Source organism: Oncorhynchus mykiss, chromosome 5, assembly GCF_013265735.2.
Source record: "Oncorhynchus mykiss isolate Arlee chromosome 5, USDA_OmykA_1.1, whole genome shotgun sequence".
Classification (NCBI taxonomy): Eukaryota; Metazoa; Chordata; class Actinopteri; order Salmoniformes; family Salmonidae; genus Oncorhynchus; species Oncorhynchus mykiss.
In genome coordinates this window covers 3,026,173-3,044,551 of record NC_048569.1, presented here as the reverse complement: position 1 = coordinate 3,044,551, position 18,379 = coordinate 3,026,173, and the positions used below count along the sequence as shown (strand labels likewise).

General features: G+C 44.6%; 1 protein-coding gene across 8 annotated transcripts in view; it reads right to left on the bottom strand.

Moving 5' to 3' along the window:
- The window catches only part of LOC110524930 (interleukin-11 receptor subunit alpha), a 74,391-nt gene extending 62,688 nt beyond the window's left edge, over positions 1-11,703 (bottom strand). For 6 of the 8 annotated variants that reach the window (XR_005051623.1, XR_005051624.1, XR_005051625.1 and 3 more), the window contains exon 1: positions 11,585-11,703. The gene's annotated coding sequence lies outside the window, so the exon portion shown is untranslated. The remainder of the gene's footprint in view (positions 1-11,584) is intronic. The other 2 variants (XM_036976608.1, XM_036976609.1) reach the window with 2 other exon arrangements.
- Positions 11,704-18,379: the final 6,676 nt, after the last annotated feature.

The following is an 18,379-nucleotide window of genomic DNA, read 5'->3' as shown; positions in this document are numbered from 1 at the left end:
CCCTGCACCTAAAGTTAGAATGTCCCAATCTGTGCTTTACACCCACAGAGTAAACAGGACATCAAGGTGATCTGAGGTCTAAACCCAACACTGAGGGAAAGCAAGTTTCCTCTAACAGGACATTAAGGTGATCTGAAGTCTAAACCCAACACTGAGGGAAAGCAGGTTTCCTCTAACAGGACATCAAGGTGATCTGAAGTCTAAACCCAACACTGAGGGAAAGCAGGTTTCCTCTAACAGGACATCAAGGTGATCTGAAGTCTAAACCCAACACTGAGGGAAAGCAGGTTTCCTCTAACAGGACATTAAGGTGATCTGAAGTCTAAACCCAACACTGAGGGAAAGCAGGTTTCCTCTAACAGGACATTCAGGTCATCTGAAGTCTAAACCCAACACTGAGGGAAAGCAGGTTTCCTCTAACAGGACATCAAGGTGATCTGAAGTCTAAACCCAACACTGAGGGAAAGCAGGTTTCCTCTAACAGGACATCAAGGTGATCTGAAGTCTAAACCCAACACTGAGGGAAAGCAGGTTTCCTCTAACAGGACATTAAGGTGATCTGAAGTCTAAACCCAACACTGAGGGAAAGCAGGTTTCCTCTAACAGGACATTAAGGTGATCTGAAGTCTAAACCCAACACTGAGGGAAAGCAGGTTTCCTCTAACAGGACATCAAGGTGATCTGAAGTCTAAACCCAACACTGAGGGAAAGCAGGTTTCCTCTAACAGGACATCAAGGTGATCTGAAGTCTAAACCCAACACTGAGGGAAAGCAGGTTTCCTCTAACAGGACATCAAGGTGATCTGAAGTCTAAACCCAACACTGAGGGAAAGCAGGTTTCCTCTAACAGGACATCAAGGTGATCTGAAGTCTAAACCCAACACTGAGGGAAAGCAGGTTTCCTCTAACAGGACATCAAGGTGATCTGAAGTCTAAACCCAACACTGAGGGAAAGCAGGTTTCCTCTAACAGGACATCAAGGTGATCTGAAGTCTAAACCCAACACTGAGGGAAAGCAGGTTTCCTCTAACAGGACATCAAGGTGATCTGAAGTCTAAACCCAACACTGAGGGAAAGCAGGTTTCCTCTAACAGGACATCAAGGTGATCTGAAGTCTAAACCCAACACTGAGGGAAAGCAGGTTTCCTCTAACAGGACATTAAGGTGATCTGAAGTCTAAACCCAACACTGAGGGAAAGCAGGTTTCCTCTAACAGGACATCAAGGTGATCTGAAGTCTAAACCCAACACTGAGGGAAGGCTGGTTTCCTCTAACAGGACATCAAGGTGATCTGAAGTCTAAACCCAACACTGAGGGAAAGCAGGTTTCCTCTAACAGGACATTAAGGTGATCTGAAGTCTAAACCCAACACTGAGGGAAAGCAGGTTTCCTCTAACAGGACATCAAGGTGATCTGAAGTCTAAACCCAACACTGAGGGAAAGCAGGTTTCCTCTAACAGGACATCAAGGTGATCTGAAGTCTAAACCCAACACTGAGGGAAAGCAGGTTTCCTCTAACAGGACATTAAGGTGATCTGAAGTCTAAACCCAACACTGAGGGAAAGCAGGTTTCCTCTAACAGGACATCAAGGTGATCTGAAGTCTAAACCCAACACTGAGGGAAAGCAGGTTTCCTCTAACAGGACATTAAGGTGATCTGAAGTCTAAACCCAACACTGAGGGAAAGCAGGTTTCCTCTAACAGGACATTAAGGTGATCTGAAGTCTAAACCCAACACTGAGGGAAAGCAGGTTTCCTCTAACAGGACATCAAGATGATCTGAAGTCTAAACCCAACACTGAGGGAAAGCAGGTTTCCTCTAACAGGACATCAAGGTGATCTGAAGTCTAAACCCAACACTGAGGGAAAGCAGGTTTCCTCTAACAGGACATCAAGGTGATCTGAAGTCTAAACCCAACACTGAGGGAAAGCAGGTTTCCTCTAACAGGACATCAAGGTGATCTGAAGTCTAAACCCAACACTGAGGGAAAGCAGGTTTCCTCTAACAGGACATTAAGGTGATCTGAAGTCTAAACCCAACACTGAGGGAAAGCAGGTTTCCTCTAACAGGACATTAAGGTGATCTGAAGTCTAAACCCAACACTGAGGGAAAGCAGGTTTCCTCTAACAGGACATCAAGGTGATCTGAAGTCTAAACCCAACACTGAGGGAAAGCAGGTTTCCTCTAACAGGACATCAAGGTGATCTGAAGTCTAAACCCAACACTGAGGGAAAGCAGGTTTCCTCTAACAGGACATCAAGGTGATCTGAAGTCTAAACCCAACACTGAGGGAAAGCAGGTTTCCTCTAACAGGACATTAAGGTGATCTGAAGTCTAAACCCAACACTGAGGGAAAGCAGGTTTCCTCTAACAGGACATCAAGGTGATCTGAAGTCTAAACCCAACACTGAGGGAAAGCAGGTTTCCTCTAACAGGACATCAAGGTGATCTGAAGTCTAAACCCAACACTGAGGGAAAGCAGGTTTCCTCTAACAGATCGTGAAGCAGAATACATTAAGTAGCCCTTTCCTGCAGTCGGATGACCTAGGGGCCTCACAGGTGGAATGATACTAATATTTTCCATCATTTCATAATTCATTAAACATAATTATTTTCGCATAAAAAAATACGGTGTTTCTATGTCAAATGGTTTTGTTGTAAAGTGGCAAGAAAGAGTATGTGAACCCTTTGGAATTACCTGGAATTCTGCATAAATTGGTCTCAACAATAGACAAACACAGTGTGCTTAAACTAATAACACACAAAATATTGTATTTTTCTTGTCTATATTGACTATATCGTTTAAACATTCACAGTGTAGGTTGGAAAAAGCATGTGAACCCCTAGGCTAATGACTTCTCCAAAAGCTAATTGGAGTCAGGAGTCAGCTAACCTGGAGTCCAATCAATGAGATGAGATTGGAGATGTTGGTTAGAGCTGCCTAGCCCGTTAAAAAACACTCACAAAATGTGAGTTTGCTATTCACGAGAAGCAGTGCCTGATGTGAACCATGCCTCGAACAAAAGAGATCACAGAAGACCTAAGATTAAGAATTGTTGACTTGCATAAAGCTGGAAAGGGTTGAAAAGTATCTCTAAAAGCCTTGATGTTGATCAGTCCACAGTAAGACAAATTGTCTATAAATGAAGAAAGTTCAGCACTGTAGCTACTCTCTCTAGGAGTGGCCCGTCCTGCAAAGATGACTACAAGAACACAGCGCAGAATGCTCAGTGAGGTTAAGAAGAATCCTAGAGTGTCAGCTAAAGACTTACAACAATCTCTGGAACATGCTAACATCTCTGTTGACGAGTCTACGATACGAGGTTGCTTTGCTGCCTCAGGGTCTGGACATCGACGGAAAAATGAATTCCCAAGTTTATCAAGACGTTTTGCAGAAGAATGCAAGGCTATCTGTCCGCAAATTTTATTACCAATTTAGGCAGAAATCTGGGTCTATCCGAAGGGTTTCAGATACTTTGCCTTGCCACTGTATTTCAGTACATCAAGTGTAATATTGGGATGCAAACTCCAAATTGAATACATTTCTACTCTATATCTGTCATGGTTCAGCTGTCTTTCTGTTAAGCCCATAACCATGTGTGTGAGGTGGATACTATACTGTAACCGGGCTACTATAGAGCCATCAGGAGCACAGACTAGAGCCAGGCTACTATAGAGCCATCAGTAGTACAGACTAGAACCAGGCTACTATTGAGCCATCAGGAGCACAGACTAGAACCAGGCTACTATAGAGCCATCAGTAGTACAGACTAGAACCAGGCTACTATAGAGCCATCAGTAGTACAGACTAGAACCAGGCTACTACAGAGCAATCAGTAGTAGACTAGAACCAGGCTACTATAGAGCCATCAGTAGTACAGACTACAACCAGGCTACTATAGAGCCATCAGTTGTAGCCTAGAACCAGGCTACTATAGAGCCATCAGTAGTACAGACTAGAACCAGGCTACTATAGAGCCATCAGGAGCACAGACTAGAACCAGGTTACTATAGAGCCATCAGTAGTACAGACTAGAACCAGGCTACTATAGAGCCATCAGTAGTACAGACTAGAACCAGGCTACTATAGAGCCATCAGTAGTAGACTAGAACCAGGCTACTATAGAGCCATCAGTAGTACAGACTAGAACCAGGCTACTATAGAGCCTTGCATCCCAATATTACACTAGTAATAAAATCAAATCAAATGTATTTATATAGCCCTTCGTACATCAGCTGATATCTCAGAGTGCTGTACAGAAACCCAGCCTAAAACCCCAAACAGCAAGCAATGCAGGTGTAGAAGCACTTAGTAGTCCAGGTGATCAAACTAACACCAGACTATATAACTGGTCAGTAGTCGAGGTGATCAAACTAACACCAGACTATATAACTGGTCAGTAGTCCACACACAGGCACGCACACATTGTAATGTCATGGTACTGTGAATTTTATACTGATGTGGTATTAATGTAATAATGTATTAATGTATTAATGTATTAATGTAATAATGGTAATAATGTATTAATGTAATAATGTATTAATGTAATAATGTATTAATGGTAATAATGTATTAATGTAATAATGTATTAATGTAATAATGTATTAATGCAATAATGTATTGTATTGTTTTATTGATGAATTTCTAACCCTGTTTTGACCCCAGGAAGAGTAGCTGCTGCCTTGTTGAGGTATAACTGTTCTAACCCTGTTTTGACCCCAAGAAGAGTAGCTGCTGCCTTGTTGAGGTACAACTGTTCTAACCCTGGTTGTCCCCCAGGAAGAGTAGCTGCTGCCTTGTTGAGTTATAACTGTTCTAACCCTGTTTTGACCCCAGGAAGAGTAGCTGCTGCCTTGTTGAGGTACAACTGTTCTAACCCTGGTTGTCCCCCAGGAAGAGTAGCTGCTGCCTTGTTGAGGTATAACTGTTCTAACCCTGTTTTGACCCCAAGAAGAGTAGCTGCTGCCTTGTTGAGGTACAACTGTTCTAACCCTGGTTGTCCCCCAGGAAGAGTAGCTGCTGCCTTGTTGAGTTATAACTGTTCTAACCCTGTTTTGACCCCAGGAAGAGTAGCTGCTGCCTTGTTGAGGTACAACTGTTCTAACCCTGTTTTGACCCCAGGAAGAGTAGCTGCTGCCTTGTTGAGGTATAACTGTTCTAACCCTGTTTTGACACCAAGAAGAGTAGCTGCTGCCTTGTTGAGGTATAACTGTTCTAACCCTGTTTTGACCCCAGGAAGAGTAGCTGCTGCCTTGTTGAGGTACAACTGTTCTAACCCTGTTTTGACCCCAGGAAGAGTAGCTGCTGCCTTGTTGAGGTATAACTGTTCTAACCCTGGTTGTCCCCCAGGAAGAGTAGCTGCTGCCTTGTTGAGTTATTACTGTTCTAACCCTGTTTTGACCCCAGGAAGAGTAGCTGCTGCCTTGTTGAGGTATAACTGTTCTAACCCTGGTTGTCCCCCAGGAAGAGTAGCGGCTGCCTTGTTGAGTTATAACTGTTCTAACCCTGTTTTGACCCCAGGAAGAGTAGCTGCTGCCTTGTTGAGGTACAACTGTTTTAACCCTGTTTTGACCCCAGGAAGAGTAGCTGCTGCCTTGTTGAGGTATAACTGTTCTAACCCTGGTTGTCCCCCAGGAAGAGTAGCTGCTGCCTTGTTGAGGTATAACTGTTCTAACCCTGTTTTGACACCAAGAAGAGTAGCTGCTGCCTTGTTGAGGTATAACTGTTCTAACCCTGTTTTGACCCCAGGAAGAGTAGCTGCTGCCTTGTTGAGGTACAACTGTTCTAACCCTGTTTTGACCCCAGGAAGAGTAGCTGCTGCCTTGTTGAGGTATAACTGTTCTAACCCTGGTTGTCCCCCAGGAAGAGTAGCTGCTGCCTTGTTGAGGTATAACTGTTCTAACCCTGGTTGTCCCCCAGGAAGAGTAGCTGCTGCCTTGTTGAGGTATAACTGTTCTAACCCTGGTTGTCCCCCAAGAAGAGTAGCTGCTGCCTTGTTGAGGTATAACTGTTCTAACCCTGTTTTGACCCCAGGAAGAGTAGCTGCTGCCTTGTTGAGTTATAACTGTTCTAACCCTGTTTTGACCCCAGGAAGAGTAGCTGCTGCCTTGTTGAGGTATAACTGTTCTAACCATGTTTTGACCCCAGGAAGAGTAGCTGCTGCCTTGTCCACCTGACAGGTGTGGAATATCAAGAATCTGATTAAACATGATCATTACATAGGTGCACCTTGTGCCCGGGACAATAAAATGCCACTCTAAAATGTGCAGTTTTGTCACACAACACAATACAACAGATGTCTGAAGTTTTGAGGGAGTGTGTAATTGGCATGCTGACTGCAAGAATGTCCACCAGAGCTGTTGCCAGAGAATTTAATGTTCATTTCTCTACCATAAGCCTCCTCCAACATAAGTTGAGAGAATTTGTCAGTGCGTCCAACCACAGACCACATGTAACCACTCCAGCCAGGACCTCCACATCCGGCTTCTTCACCTGTGGGATCGTCTGAGACCAGCCACCAAGACAGCTGATGAAACTTAGGAGTATTTCTGTCTGCGATAATACCCTTTTGTGGGGAAAAACAAATTCTAATTGGCTAGACCTGGCTCCCAAGTGGGTGGGCCTATTCCTTCCCAGGACCAGTCACGTGAGATCCATAGATTAGGACCAAATTAATTTACTAAAATTGACTGATTTACTCAGTTGAACTGTAACTCAATAAAATCGTTAAAATTGTTGCATGTTGCGTTTATATTTTTGTTCAATACCTGTCAACACCTCACCTTGCGAGGAAATGGCACTGAGCCTTTAAAAAAATGAAACAATGAGTTGGAAAACTTTGGGTGCGTTCTTACACCATTACCCAATACAGAATCCGTTTACCATTAACCAATACAGAATCCATTCACCATTACCCAATACAGAATCCGTTCACCATTACCCAATACAGAATCCGTTCACCATTACCCAATACAGAATCCGTTCACCATTCCTCCAAACAGAATCCGTTCACCATTACCCAATACAGAATCCGTTCACCATTCCTCCAAACAGAATCCGATCACCATTACCCAATACGGAATCCATTCACCATTACCCAATACAGAATCCGTTCACCATTACCCAATACAGAATCCGTTCACCATTCCTCCATACAGAATCCGTTCACCATTCCTCCATACAGAATCCATTCACCATTCCTCCAAACAGAATCCATCCACCATTACCCAATACAGAATCCATTCACCATTACCCAATACAGAATCTGTTCACCATTACCCAATACAGAATCCATTCACCATTCCTCCATACAGAATCCGTTCACCATTACCCAATACAGAATCCGTTCACAATTCCTCCATACAGAATCCGTTCACCATTCCTCCATACAGAATCCGTTCACCATTCCTCCATACAGAATCCATTCACCATTACCCAATACAGAATCCGTTCACCATTCCTCCAAACAGAATCCATTCACCATTACCCAATACAGAATCCATTCACCATTAACCAATACAGAATCCATTCACCATTACCCAATACAGAATCCGTTCACCATTCCTCAATACAGTATCCGTTCACCATAACCCAATACAGAATCCGTTCACCATTCCTCCAAACAGAATCCGTTCACCAGTACCCAATACAGAATCCGTTCACCATTCCTCCAAACAGAATCCGATCACCATTACCCAATAAAGAATCCATTCACCATTACCCAATACAGAATCCGTTCACCATTAACCAATACAGAATCCGTTCACCATTCCTCCATACAGAATCCATTCACCATTACCCAATACAGAATCCATTCACCATTACCCAATACAGAATCCGTTCACCATTCCTCAATACAGAATCCGTTCACCATTCCTCCATACAGAATCCGTTCACCATTCCTCCATACAGAATCCGTTCACCATTCCTCCATACAGAATCCGTTCACCATTCCTCCATACAGAATCCATTCACCATTCCTCCAAACAGAATCCATCCACCATTACCCAATACAGAATCCATTCACCATTACCCAATACAGAATCTGTTCACCATTACCCAATACAGAATCCATTCACCATTCCTCCATACAGAATCCGTTCACCATTACCCAATACAGAATCCGTTCACAATTCCTCCATACAGAATCCGTTCACCATTCCTCCATACAGAATCCGTTCACCATTCCTCCATACAGAATCCATTCACCATTACCCAATACAGAATCCGTTCACCATTCCTCCAAACAGAATCCATTCACCATTACCCAATACAGAATCCATTCACCATTAACCAATACAGAATCCATTCACCATTACCCAATACAGAATCCGTTCACCATTCCTCAATACAGTATCCGTTCACCATAACCCAATACAGAATCCGTTCACCATTCCTCCAAACAGAATCCGTTCACCAGTACCCAATACAGAATCCGTTCACCATTCCTCCAAACAGAATCCGATCACCATTACCCAATAAAGAATCCATTCACCATTACCCAATACAGAATCCGTTCACCATTAACCAATACAGAATCCGTTCACCATTCCTCCATACAGAATCCATTCACCATTACCCAATACAGAATCCATTCACCATTACCCAATACAGAATCCGTTCACCATTCCTCAATACAGAATCCGTTCACCATTCCTCCATACAGAATCCGTTCACCATTCCTCCATACAGAATCCGTTCACCATTCCTCCATACAGAATCCGTTCACCATTCCTCCATACAGATTCCGTTCACCATTCCTCCAAACAGAATCTGTTCACCATTCCTCCATACAGAATCCATTCACCATTCCTCCATACAGAATCCATTCACCATTCCTCCATACAGAATCCGTTCACCATTCCTCCATACAGAATCCGTTCACCATTCCTCCATACAGAATCCGTTCACCATTCCTCCATACAGAATCCATTCACCATTCCTACAAACAGAATCCATTCACCATTCCTCCATTCAGAATCCATTCACCATTCCTCCATACAGAATCCATTCACCATTCCTCCAAACAGAATCCGTTCACCATTCCTCCAAACAGAATCCGTTCACCATTCCTCCATACAGAATCCGTTCACCATTCCTCCATACAGAATCCATTCACCATTCCTCCAAACAGAATCCGTTCACCATTCCTCCAAACAGAATCCATTCACCATTACCCAATACAGAATCCATTCACCATTACCCAATACAGAATCCGTTCACCATTCCTCAATACAGAATCCGTTCACCATTCCTCCATACAGAATCCGTTCACCATTCCTCCATACAGAATCCGTTCACCATTCCTCCATACAGATTCCGTTCACCATTCCTCCAAACAGAATCTGTTCACCATTCCTCCATACAGAATCCATTCACCATTCCTCCATACAGAATCCATTCACCATTCCTCCATACAGAATCCGTTCACCATTCCTCCATACAGAATCCGTTCACCATTCCTCCATACAGAATCCATTCACCATTCCCCCAAACAGAATCCGTTCACCATTCCTCCAAACAGATTCCGTTCACCATTCCTCCATACAGAATCCTTTCACCATTCCTCCATACAGAATCCATTCACCATTCCTCCATACAGAATCCATTCACCATTCCTCCATACAGAATCCATTCACCATTCCTCCATACAGAATCCATTCACCATTCCTCCAAACAGAATCCATTCACCATTCCTCCAAACAGAATCCATTCACCATTCCTCCAAACAGAATCCATTCACCATTCCTCCAAACAGAATCCGTTCACCATTCCTCCATACAGAATCCGTTCACCATTCCTCCCAACAGAATCCGTTCACCATTCCTCCAAACAGAATCCGTTCACCATTCCTCCCAACAGAATCCGTTCACCATTCCTCCAAACAGAATCCGTTCACCATTCCTCCAAACAGAATCCGTTCACCATTCCTCCAAACAGAATCCGTTCACCATTCCTCCATTCAGAATCCATTCACCATTCCTCCATTCAGAATCCATTCACCATTCCTCCATACAGAATCCGTGGGGTTATTTTCTGCTCATGCCTTCTCATTTGGACTCATGTCATCTGATCAAAGCACCAGTTCCAATCGAAGTGCCAGTGAGTTTATCAAACTCCAGGCATTTACATTATTTGGATGAAAATAGAGCTCCTTGGCAACGCACAGCAGTGGTGGGTTTGGCGTCAAAATGAAAATGCATGAGCAGAAAATAGCCCCATCCCTACTGTAAAATATGCTGGTGGACCTATTCTACTTCCAGGGGTCCTTGTTAAGGTCAACGGCATCATTAACTTTTCCCAGTACCAGGATATTTCTTTAGCCATAAAACCAGTTGTCTCCAAGACTTGAACCCCATTGAAAACCTGTGGTTTGAATTGAAGAAGGAAGTCCATAAGCACAGGTGAAGGATGTCAAGGATCTGGAAAGATTCTGTTATCAAATGGAGGAATGGTTTACGATCCTACCCTACCCTAACTCAACAAATTGGATGCAGTCTATCACAGTGCAATCCGTTTTGTCACCAAAGCCCCATATACTACCCACCATTGCAACCTTTTTTTTTGCCTTTACCTCCCTTATCTCACCTCATTTGCTCACATCGTATATAGACTTGTTTATACTGTACTATTGACTGTATGTTTGTTTTACTCCATGCGTAACTCTGTGTTGTTGTTTGTGTCGAACTGCTTTGCTTTATCTTGGCCAGGTCGCAATTGTAAATGAGAACTTGTTCTCAACTTGCCTACCTGGTTAAATAAAGGTTAAATAAAAAATCCCTCCCAATGCGTTCTCCAATTCATAAAACATTTTACAAAAAAGGCAATTAACCTCGAAAAGTGAGGTATTGAAAACAAGGGTGTCAATGATGTTTTCACCCTACCCGTTTGAGATAATTACATCTCTTTCTCTGAGCAATTGTGTTAGTATAAAATAATAACATTTCCAAATGTTTTTAGAGCGTACAATATAGCTCAATATTTGAATGATTTATTTTATACAGTCATTTTTGCTAATCTATATCAATGGTGTTAATGATGGTGTTATACCACGCTGTATATCTGATGAGTCATTATATACAATGTGATTTATAAGGGATACAAGAACATTTCGACTTGCTAAACGTTATTATACCGTGTTCTATAAACAATAACAACGATGCATTTAAAAAATAAAATGTTTTCATTTTCTTTACAATTTTAGTTGGGTTTAAACCCTAAAAAAACACAACATTGTAGGGAGCAATACTGTGGCTGGATATTTATTGAATACATTTTATCACGATTAAAACGTCAGGATTAGCAGATCGCCTGGAGATTGGAACATTCATTATTTAACTATTAATACATTAAAATCGACAACACTTATCCAAACAGACAAGGTTGAGAAATTAATTTCCTTCTGTGGAAATGGATACAGCCCAGTGGAAATATCGAGATGTCTTGTGTTCTACGTAGGCTACACAGTCCGATAAGTTTTTAATCACTACACTCAAACTCAGCCGTCTAAATTCATCATCTGTGTCTATACTTCTAACTTTCGCACCATAAGTGGACATGAATTCGAATAGGATAAACCTTACCTTCAATATCTTCAAATGTTAAACGGGCATTTTTGAGTGGTTGTGAGCCATGGCTTCAACTTTGTCGAGTTTTACCTTCCGAACCGTAGATAATCTTCTCCTGGACAAGCGGAGCTGTGACACGGTGACATATGCGCTCCAGAGCGGATTCCATTGGAGGAACGGGGCGTCAATAAGGAAGAGGCCGAGACGGTACTTCCTGTGTAAAGGGGGGCAGGACCCCGGTGTGTGTGTGTGTGTGTTTATAAAGAGATTAGAGGGGGTAAGAACCTGGAACAGATTTAACTCTTTAATGTGGCATGAGAAAGACACAGCCATGGGTAGTAGTAGGCCCACAGTCTATCAGCTGTAAAGAGGTAGGCCTCTAGAGTAGTTTGCAATAGATTACAATGCAATATAGTATAATATAATACATTATATTAGAATAGAGAATGAGAGAATATAGTATAATAGAATAGAGTATATTACAATATATTATAATAGTGTATAATTGAATAGAGTATATTACAAGAGATTATAATAGAATAGTGTAGGGTTTAAGTCAGTGCTCTGGCTGGGCCACTCATGGACATTCAGAGACTTTCCCCAAGCCACTCATGCGTTGTCTTGGCTGTGTGGTTTGGGTCTTTTTCCACTGAAAACACCTCCAGACGTGATGCTTGGCATTCAGGGCAAAGAGTTCAATCTTGATTTCACCAGACCGGAGTATTGTTTCTGATGGTCCTTTAAGTGCCTTTTGGCAAACTCCAAGCAGGCTGTCATGTGCTTCCTTCCTGGCCACTCTACCATAAAGGCCTGGTTGGTGGAGTGCTGCAGAGATGGTTGTCCTTCTGGAGGTTTCTCCCATCTCCACAGAGGAACTTTGGAGCTCTGTCAGAGTGGCCATGGGGTTCTTGGTCACCTCCCTGACCAAGGCCCTTCTCCCCGATTGTTCAGTTTCACCAGGTTGCCAGCTCTAGGAAGAGTCTTGGTGGTTCCAAACTTCTTCCATTTAAGAATGATGGAGGCCACTGTGTTCTTGGGGACCTTCAATGCTGCAGAAATGTTTTGGTACCCTTCCCCAGATCTGTGCCTCGACACAATCCTGTCTCAGAGCTCTATGGACAATTCCTTTGACCTCATGGCTTGGTTTCTGCTCTGACTTGCACTGTCAACTGTGGAACCTTATATAGACAGGTGTGTGCCTTTCCAAATCATGCCCGATCAATTGAATTGACCACAGGTGGACTACAATCAAGTTGCAGAAACATCAATAATTATCAATGGAAACAGGATGCACCTGAGTTCAATTTCAAGTCTCATAGCAAAGGGTCTGAATACTTATGTAAATATGATCTTTAAGTTTTTTATGTTTAGTAAATTTGCAAACATTTCTTAACACCTGTTTTGCTTTGAAATTATAGGGTATTGTTTGTAGATTGATGAGAGGAAAACATTTATTTAATACATTTTCTAATAATCTGTGATGTAACAAAATGTGGAAAAAAGGATGTGGTCTGAGTACTTTCCGAATGCACTGTAATTATATTTTAGCAATTACATTGACTTATGTACAGTGCCTTGCGAAAGTATTCGGCCCCCTTGAACTTTGCGACCTTTTGCCACATTTCAGGCTTCAAACATAAAGATATAAAACTGTATTTTTTTGTGAAGAATCAACAACAAGTGGGACACAATCGTGAAGTGGAACAACATTTATTGGATATTTCAAACTTTTTTAACAAATCAAAAACTGAAAAATTGGGCATGCAAAATTATTCAGGCCCTTTACTTTCAGTGCAGCAAACTCTCTCCAGAAGTTCAGTGAGGATCTCTGAATGATCCAATGTTGAACTAAATGACTAATGATGATAAATACAATCCACCTGTGTGTAATCAAGTCTCCGTATATATGCACCTGCACTGTGATAGTCTCAGAGGTCCGTTAAAAGCGCAGAGAGCATCATGAAGAACAAGGAACACACCAGGCAGGTCCGAGATACTGTTGTGAAGAAGTTTAAAGCCGGATTTGGATACAAAAAGATTTCCCAAGCTTTAAACATCCCAAGGAGCACTGTGCAAGCGATAATATTGAAATGGAAGGAGTATCAGACCACTGCAAATCTACCAAGACCTGGCTGTCCCTCTAAACTTTCATCTCATACAAGGAGAAGACTGATCAGAGATGCAGCCAAGAGGCCCATGATCACTCTGGATGAACTGCAGAGATCTACAGCTGAGGTGGGAGACTCTGTCCATAGGACAACAATCAGTCGTATATTGCACAAATCTGGCCTTTATGGAAGTGTGGCAAGAAGAAAACCATTTCTTAAAGATATCCATAAAAAGTGTTGTTTAAAGTTTGCCACAAGCCACCTGGGAGACACACCAAACATGTGGAAGAAGGTGCTCTGGTCAGATGAAACCAAAATTGAACTTTTTGGCAACAATGCAAAACGTTATGTTTGGCGTAAAAGCAACAGAGCTCATCACCCTGAACACACCATCACCACTGTCAAACATGGTGGTGGCAGCATCATGGTTTGGGCCTGCTTTTCTTCAGCAGGGACAGGGAAGATCGTTAAAATTGATGGGAAGATGGATGGAGCCAAATACAGGACCATTCTGGAAGAAAACCTGATGGAGTCTGCAAAAGACCTGAGACTGGGACGGAGATTTGTCTTCCAACAAGACAATGATCCAAAACATAAAGCAAAATCTACAATGGAATGGTTAAAAAATAAACATATCCAAGTGTTAGAATGGCTAAGTCAAAGTCCAGACCTGAATCCAATCGAGAATCTGTGGAAAGAACTCAAAACTGCTGTTCACAAATGCTCTCCATCCAACCTCACTGAGCTCGAGCTGTTTTGCAAGGAGGAATGGGAAACAATTTCAGTCTCTCGATGTGCAAAACTGATAGAGACATACCCCAAGCGACTTACAGCTGTAATCGCAGCAAAAGGTGGCGCTACAAAGTATTAACTTAAGGGGGCTAAATAATTTTGCACGCCCAATTTTTCAGTTTTGGATTTGTTAAAAAAGTTTGAAATATCCAATAAATGTCGTTCCACTTCAAGATTGTGTCCCACTTGTTGTTGATTCTTCACAAACAAATACAGTTTTATATCTTTATGTTTGAAGCCTGAAATGTGGCAAAAGGTCGCAAAGTTCAAGGGGGCCGAATACTTTCGCAAGGCACTGTATACTTCCTGGGTGACAGCTTTGTTTAGGGGAGAGAAGTCTCCCTGTATAATTTATTCTGCTTCCTGGGTAACAGCTTTGTTTAGGGGAGAGAAGTCTCGCTGTCTAATTTATTCTGCTTCCTGGGTGACAGCTTTGTTTAGGGGAGAGAAGTCTCGCTGTCTAATTTATTCTGCTTCCTGGGTGACAGCTTTGTTTAGGGGAGAGAAGTCTCGCTGTCTAATTTATTCTGCTTCCTGGGTGACAGCTTTGTTTAGGGGAGAGAAGTCTCCCTGTCTAATTTATTCTGCTTCCTGGGTAACAGCTTTGTTTAGGGGAGTGTAATGAGTTTCGTCTTCATACGAAGGAGAGTCGGACCAAAATGCAGCGTGTGGTTTACGATCCATGTTTATTAATAATACGAAACACGAATCTCCAATACAATACTACAAAACAAAACGTAACGAATCACCCACAAACACACAGTGAAACCCAGGCTACCTAAATATGGTTCCCAATCAGAGACAATGACGAACACCTGCCTCTGACTGAGAACCATATCAGGCTGAACATAGAAATAGACAAACAAGACATGAAACATAGAATACCCACTCAGATCACACCCTGACCAATCAAAACATAGAAAATACAAAGTAAACTATGGTCAGGGCGTGACAGTACCCCCCCCCCCCCAAGGTGCGGACTCCGGCCGCAAAACCTGAACCTATAGGGGAGGGTCTGGGTGGGCATCTGTCCGCGGTGGCGGCTCTGGCGCTGGACGTGGACCCCACTCCATGACAGTTTTAATCCCCCTCCTAAACGTCCCTAAATAGGTTACCCACCACAATGATAACATGGGACAGAGGGACAGCTCGGGACAGAGGTAACTCGGGACAGATGTGTAGCTCAGCACTGAGAGGAAGCTCAGCACTGAGAAGAAGCTCAGCACTGAGAGGAAGCCCAGGCAGGTAGTAGAAACTACCAGAACCTGGCTGGCTGGCGGTTTCAGCAGATCCTGGTCGACTAGCAGATCTGGAAGAATCTGGTCGACTGGCGGATCTGGGAGAATCTGGTCGACTGGCGGATCTGGGAGAATCTGGTCGACTGGCGGATCTGGGAGAATCTGGTCGACTGGCGGATCTGGGAGAATCTGGTCGACTGGCGGATCTGGGAGAATCTGGTCGACTGGCGGATCTGGGAGAATCTGGTCGACTGGCGGATCTGGGAGAATCTGGTCGACTGGCGGATCTGGGAGAATCTGGTCGACTGGCGGATCTGGGAGAATCTGGTCGACTGGCAGATCTGGAAGAGTCTGGACGACTGGCAGATCTGGAAGAGTCTGGACGACGGGCAGATCTGGAAGAGTCTGGTCGACTGGCAGATCTGGAAGAGTCTGGTCGACTGGCAGATCTGGAAGAGTCTGGTCGACTGGCAGATCTGGAAGAGTCTGGACGACTGGCAGATCTGGAAGAGTCTGGACGACTGGCAGATCTGGAAGAGTCTGGACGACTGGCAGATCTGGAAGAGTCTGGACGACTGGCAGATCTGGAAGAGACTGGTCGACACAGACTGGCTGCTCTGGCTGCTCCATGCTGACTGACAGCTCTGGCTGCTCCATGCTGGCAGACTGCTCTGGCTGCTCCATGCTGACTGGCAGCTCTGGCTGCTCCATGCTGACTGGCGGCCCTGGCTGCTCTGGCTGCTCCATGCTGACTGACAGCTCTGGCTGCTCTGGCTGCTCCATGCTGACTGGCGGCCCTGGCTGCTCTGGCTGCTCCATGCTGACTGGCGGCCCTGGCTGCTCCATGCTGACTGGCGGCCCTGGCTGCTCCCTGCTAACTGGCGGCCCTGGCTGCTCCCTGCTAACTGGCGTCCCTGGCTGCTCCTTACAAACTGGCAGCTCCGGCGGCTCCTTACAAACTGGCAGCTCTGGCGGCTCCTTGCAGACTGGCAGCTTTGGCAGCATCCTGCAGACTGGCAGCTCTGGCGGCTCCTTGCAGACTGGCAGCTCCTTGCAGACTGGCAGCTCTATGCATACTGGCAGCTCCTTGCTGACTGGCAGCTCTATACAAACTTGCAGCTCCATGCAGACTGGCAGCTCCATGCAGACTGGCAGCTCCGAACAGGCGGGAGACTCCGGCAACGCTGTAGAGGCGGAAAGCTCTGACAGCGCTAAACAGGCGGGAGACTCCAACAGCGCTGAAGAGGAGGAAGGCTCTGGCAGCGCTGAACAGGTGAGAGACTCCGACAGCGCTGGAGAGGAGGAAGGCTCCGACAGCGCTAAACAGGCGAGGCGCACTGTAGGCCTGATGCGTGGTGCTGGCACTGGTGGTACTGGGCCGAGGACACGCACAGGAAGCCTAGTGCGGGGAGCTGCTACCGGAGGGCTGGGGTGTGGAGGTGGCACAGGATGGGTTAGACCGTGAAGGCGTACTGGAGATCTTGAGAGCGGTGTTGGCACAGGACATGCAAGGCTAGGGAGGTACACAGGAGGCCTGGTGCGTGAGACTGGCACTGTCTTCACCAGCTGACTAGCACGCACCTCAGGACGAGTAGAGAGCACTGACCCAGGTGCCAATAAATCCCCGACACGCTCCTTCGGGCGAATATCATATTTAAAGCACCAACACAGCAACTCCCTCATTTCACTCTCCTCCAATTTCCCCATTAACTCCTTCACAGTCTCTGCTTCGCTTACCTCCAACACCGGTTCTGGTCTCCTCCTTGGCTCCTCGCGATAAACAGGGGGAGTTGGCTCAGGTCTGCGACCTGGCGTAGCCATACTCCCTGTTAGCCCCCCCCCAAGAAATTTTTGAGGCTTACTCTCGGGCTTCCATCCGCTCCGTCGTGCTACTTCCTCATATTTGCGCCTCTCAGCTTTCGCCGCCTCCAGTTCTTCCTTGGGACGGCGATATTCTCCCGGTTGAGCCCATGGTCCACCATTATCTAATTCATACTCCCATGACGCTCTCTCCCACTGCGGCTGCTGCTGCTCCTGCTGCCTCTGTTCCTTCTTCGGCTGCACCTTGGTGCGGCTATACTCCCCTGGTTTAGCCCAGGGTCCTCTCCCGTCGAGGATTTCCTCCCATGTCCAGAAATCCTTACAACGTAACTCCTCTTTTTGCTGCTGCTGCTGCCTGTTGACACGCCGCTTGGTCCGTTGGTGGTGGGTGATTCTGTAATGAGTTTCGTCTTCATACGAAGGAGAGTCGGACCAAAATGCAGCGTGTGGTTTACGATCCATGTTTATTAATAATACGAAACACGAATCTCCAATACAATACTACAAAACAAAACGTAACGAAACCCTAACAGCCTATATAGTGTGAACACAGGGACACATAGGACAGGAACAATCACCCACAAACACACAGTGAAACCCAGGCTACCTAAATATGGTTCCCAATCAGAGACAATGATGAACACCTGCCTCTGACTGAGAACCATATCAGGCTGAACATAGAAATAGACAAACAAGACATGAAACATAGAATACCCACTCAGATCACACCCTGACCAATCAAAACATAGAAAATACAAAGTAAACTATGGTCAGGGCGTGACAGGGAGAGACGTCTCGCTGTCTAATTTATTCTGCTTCCTGGGTAACAGCTTTGATTAGGGGAGAGAAGT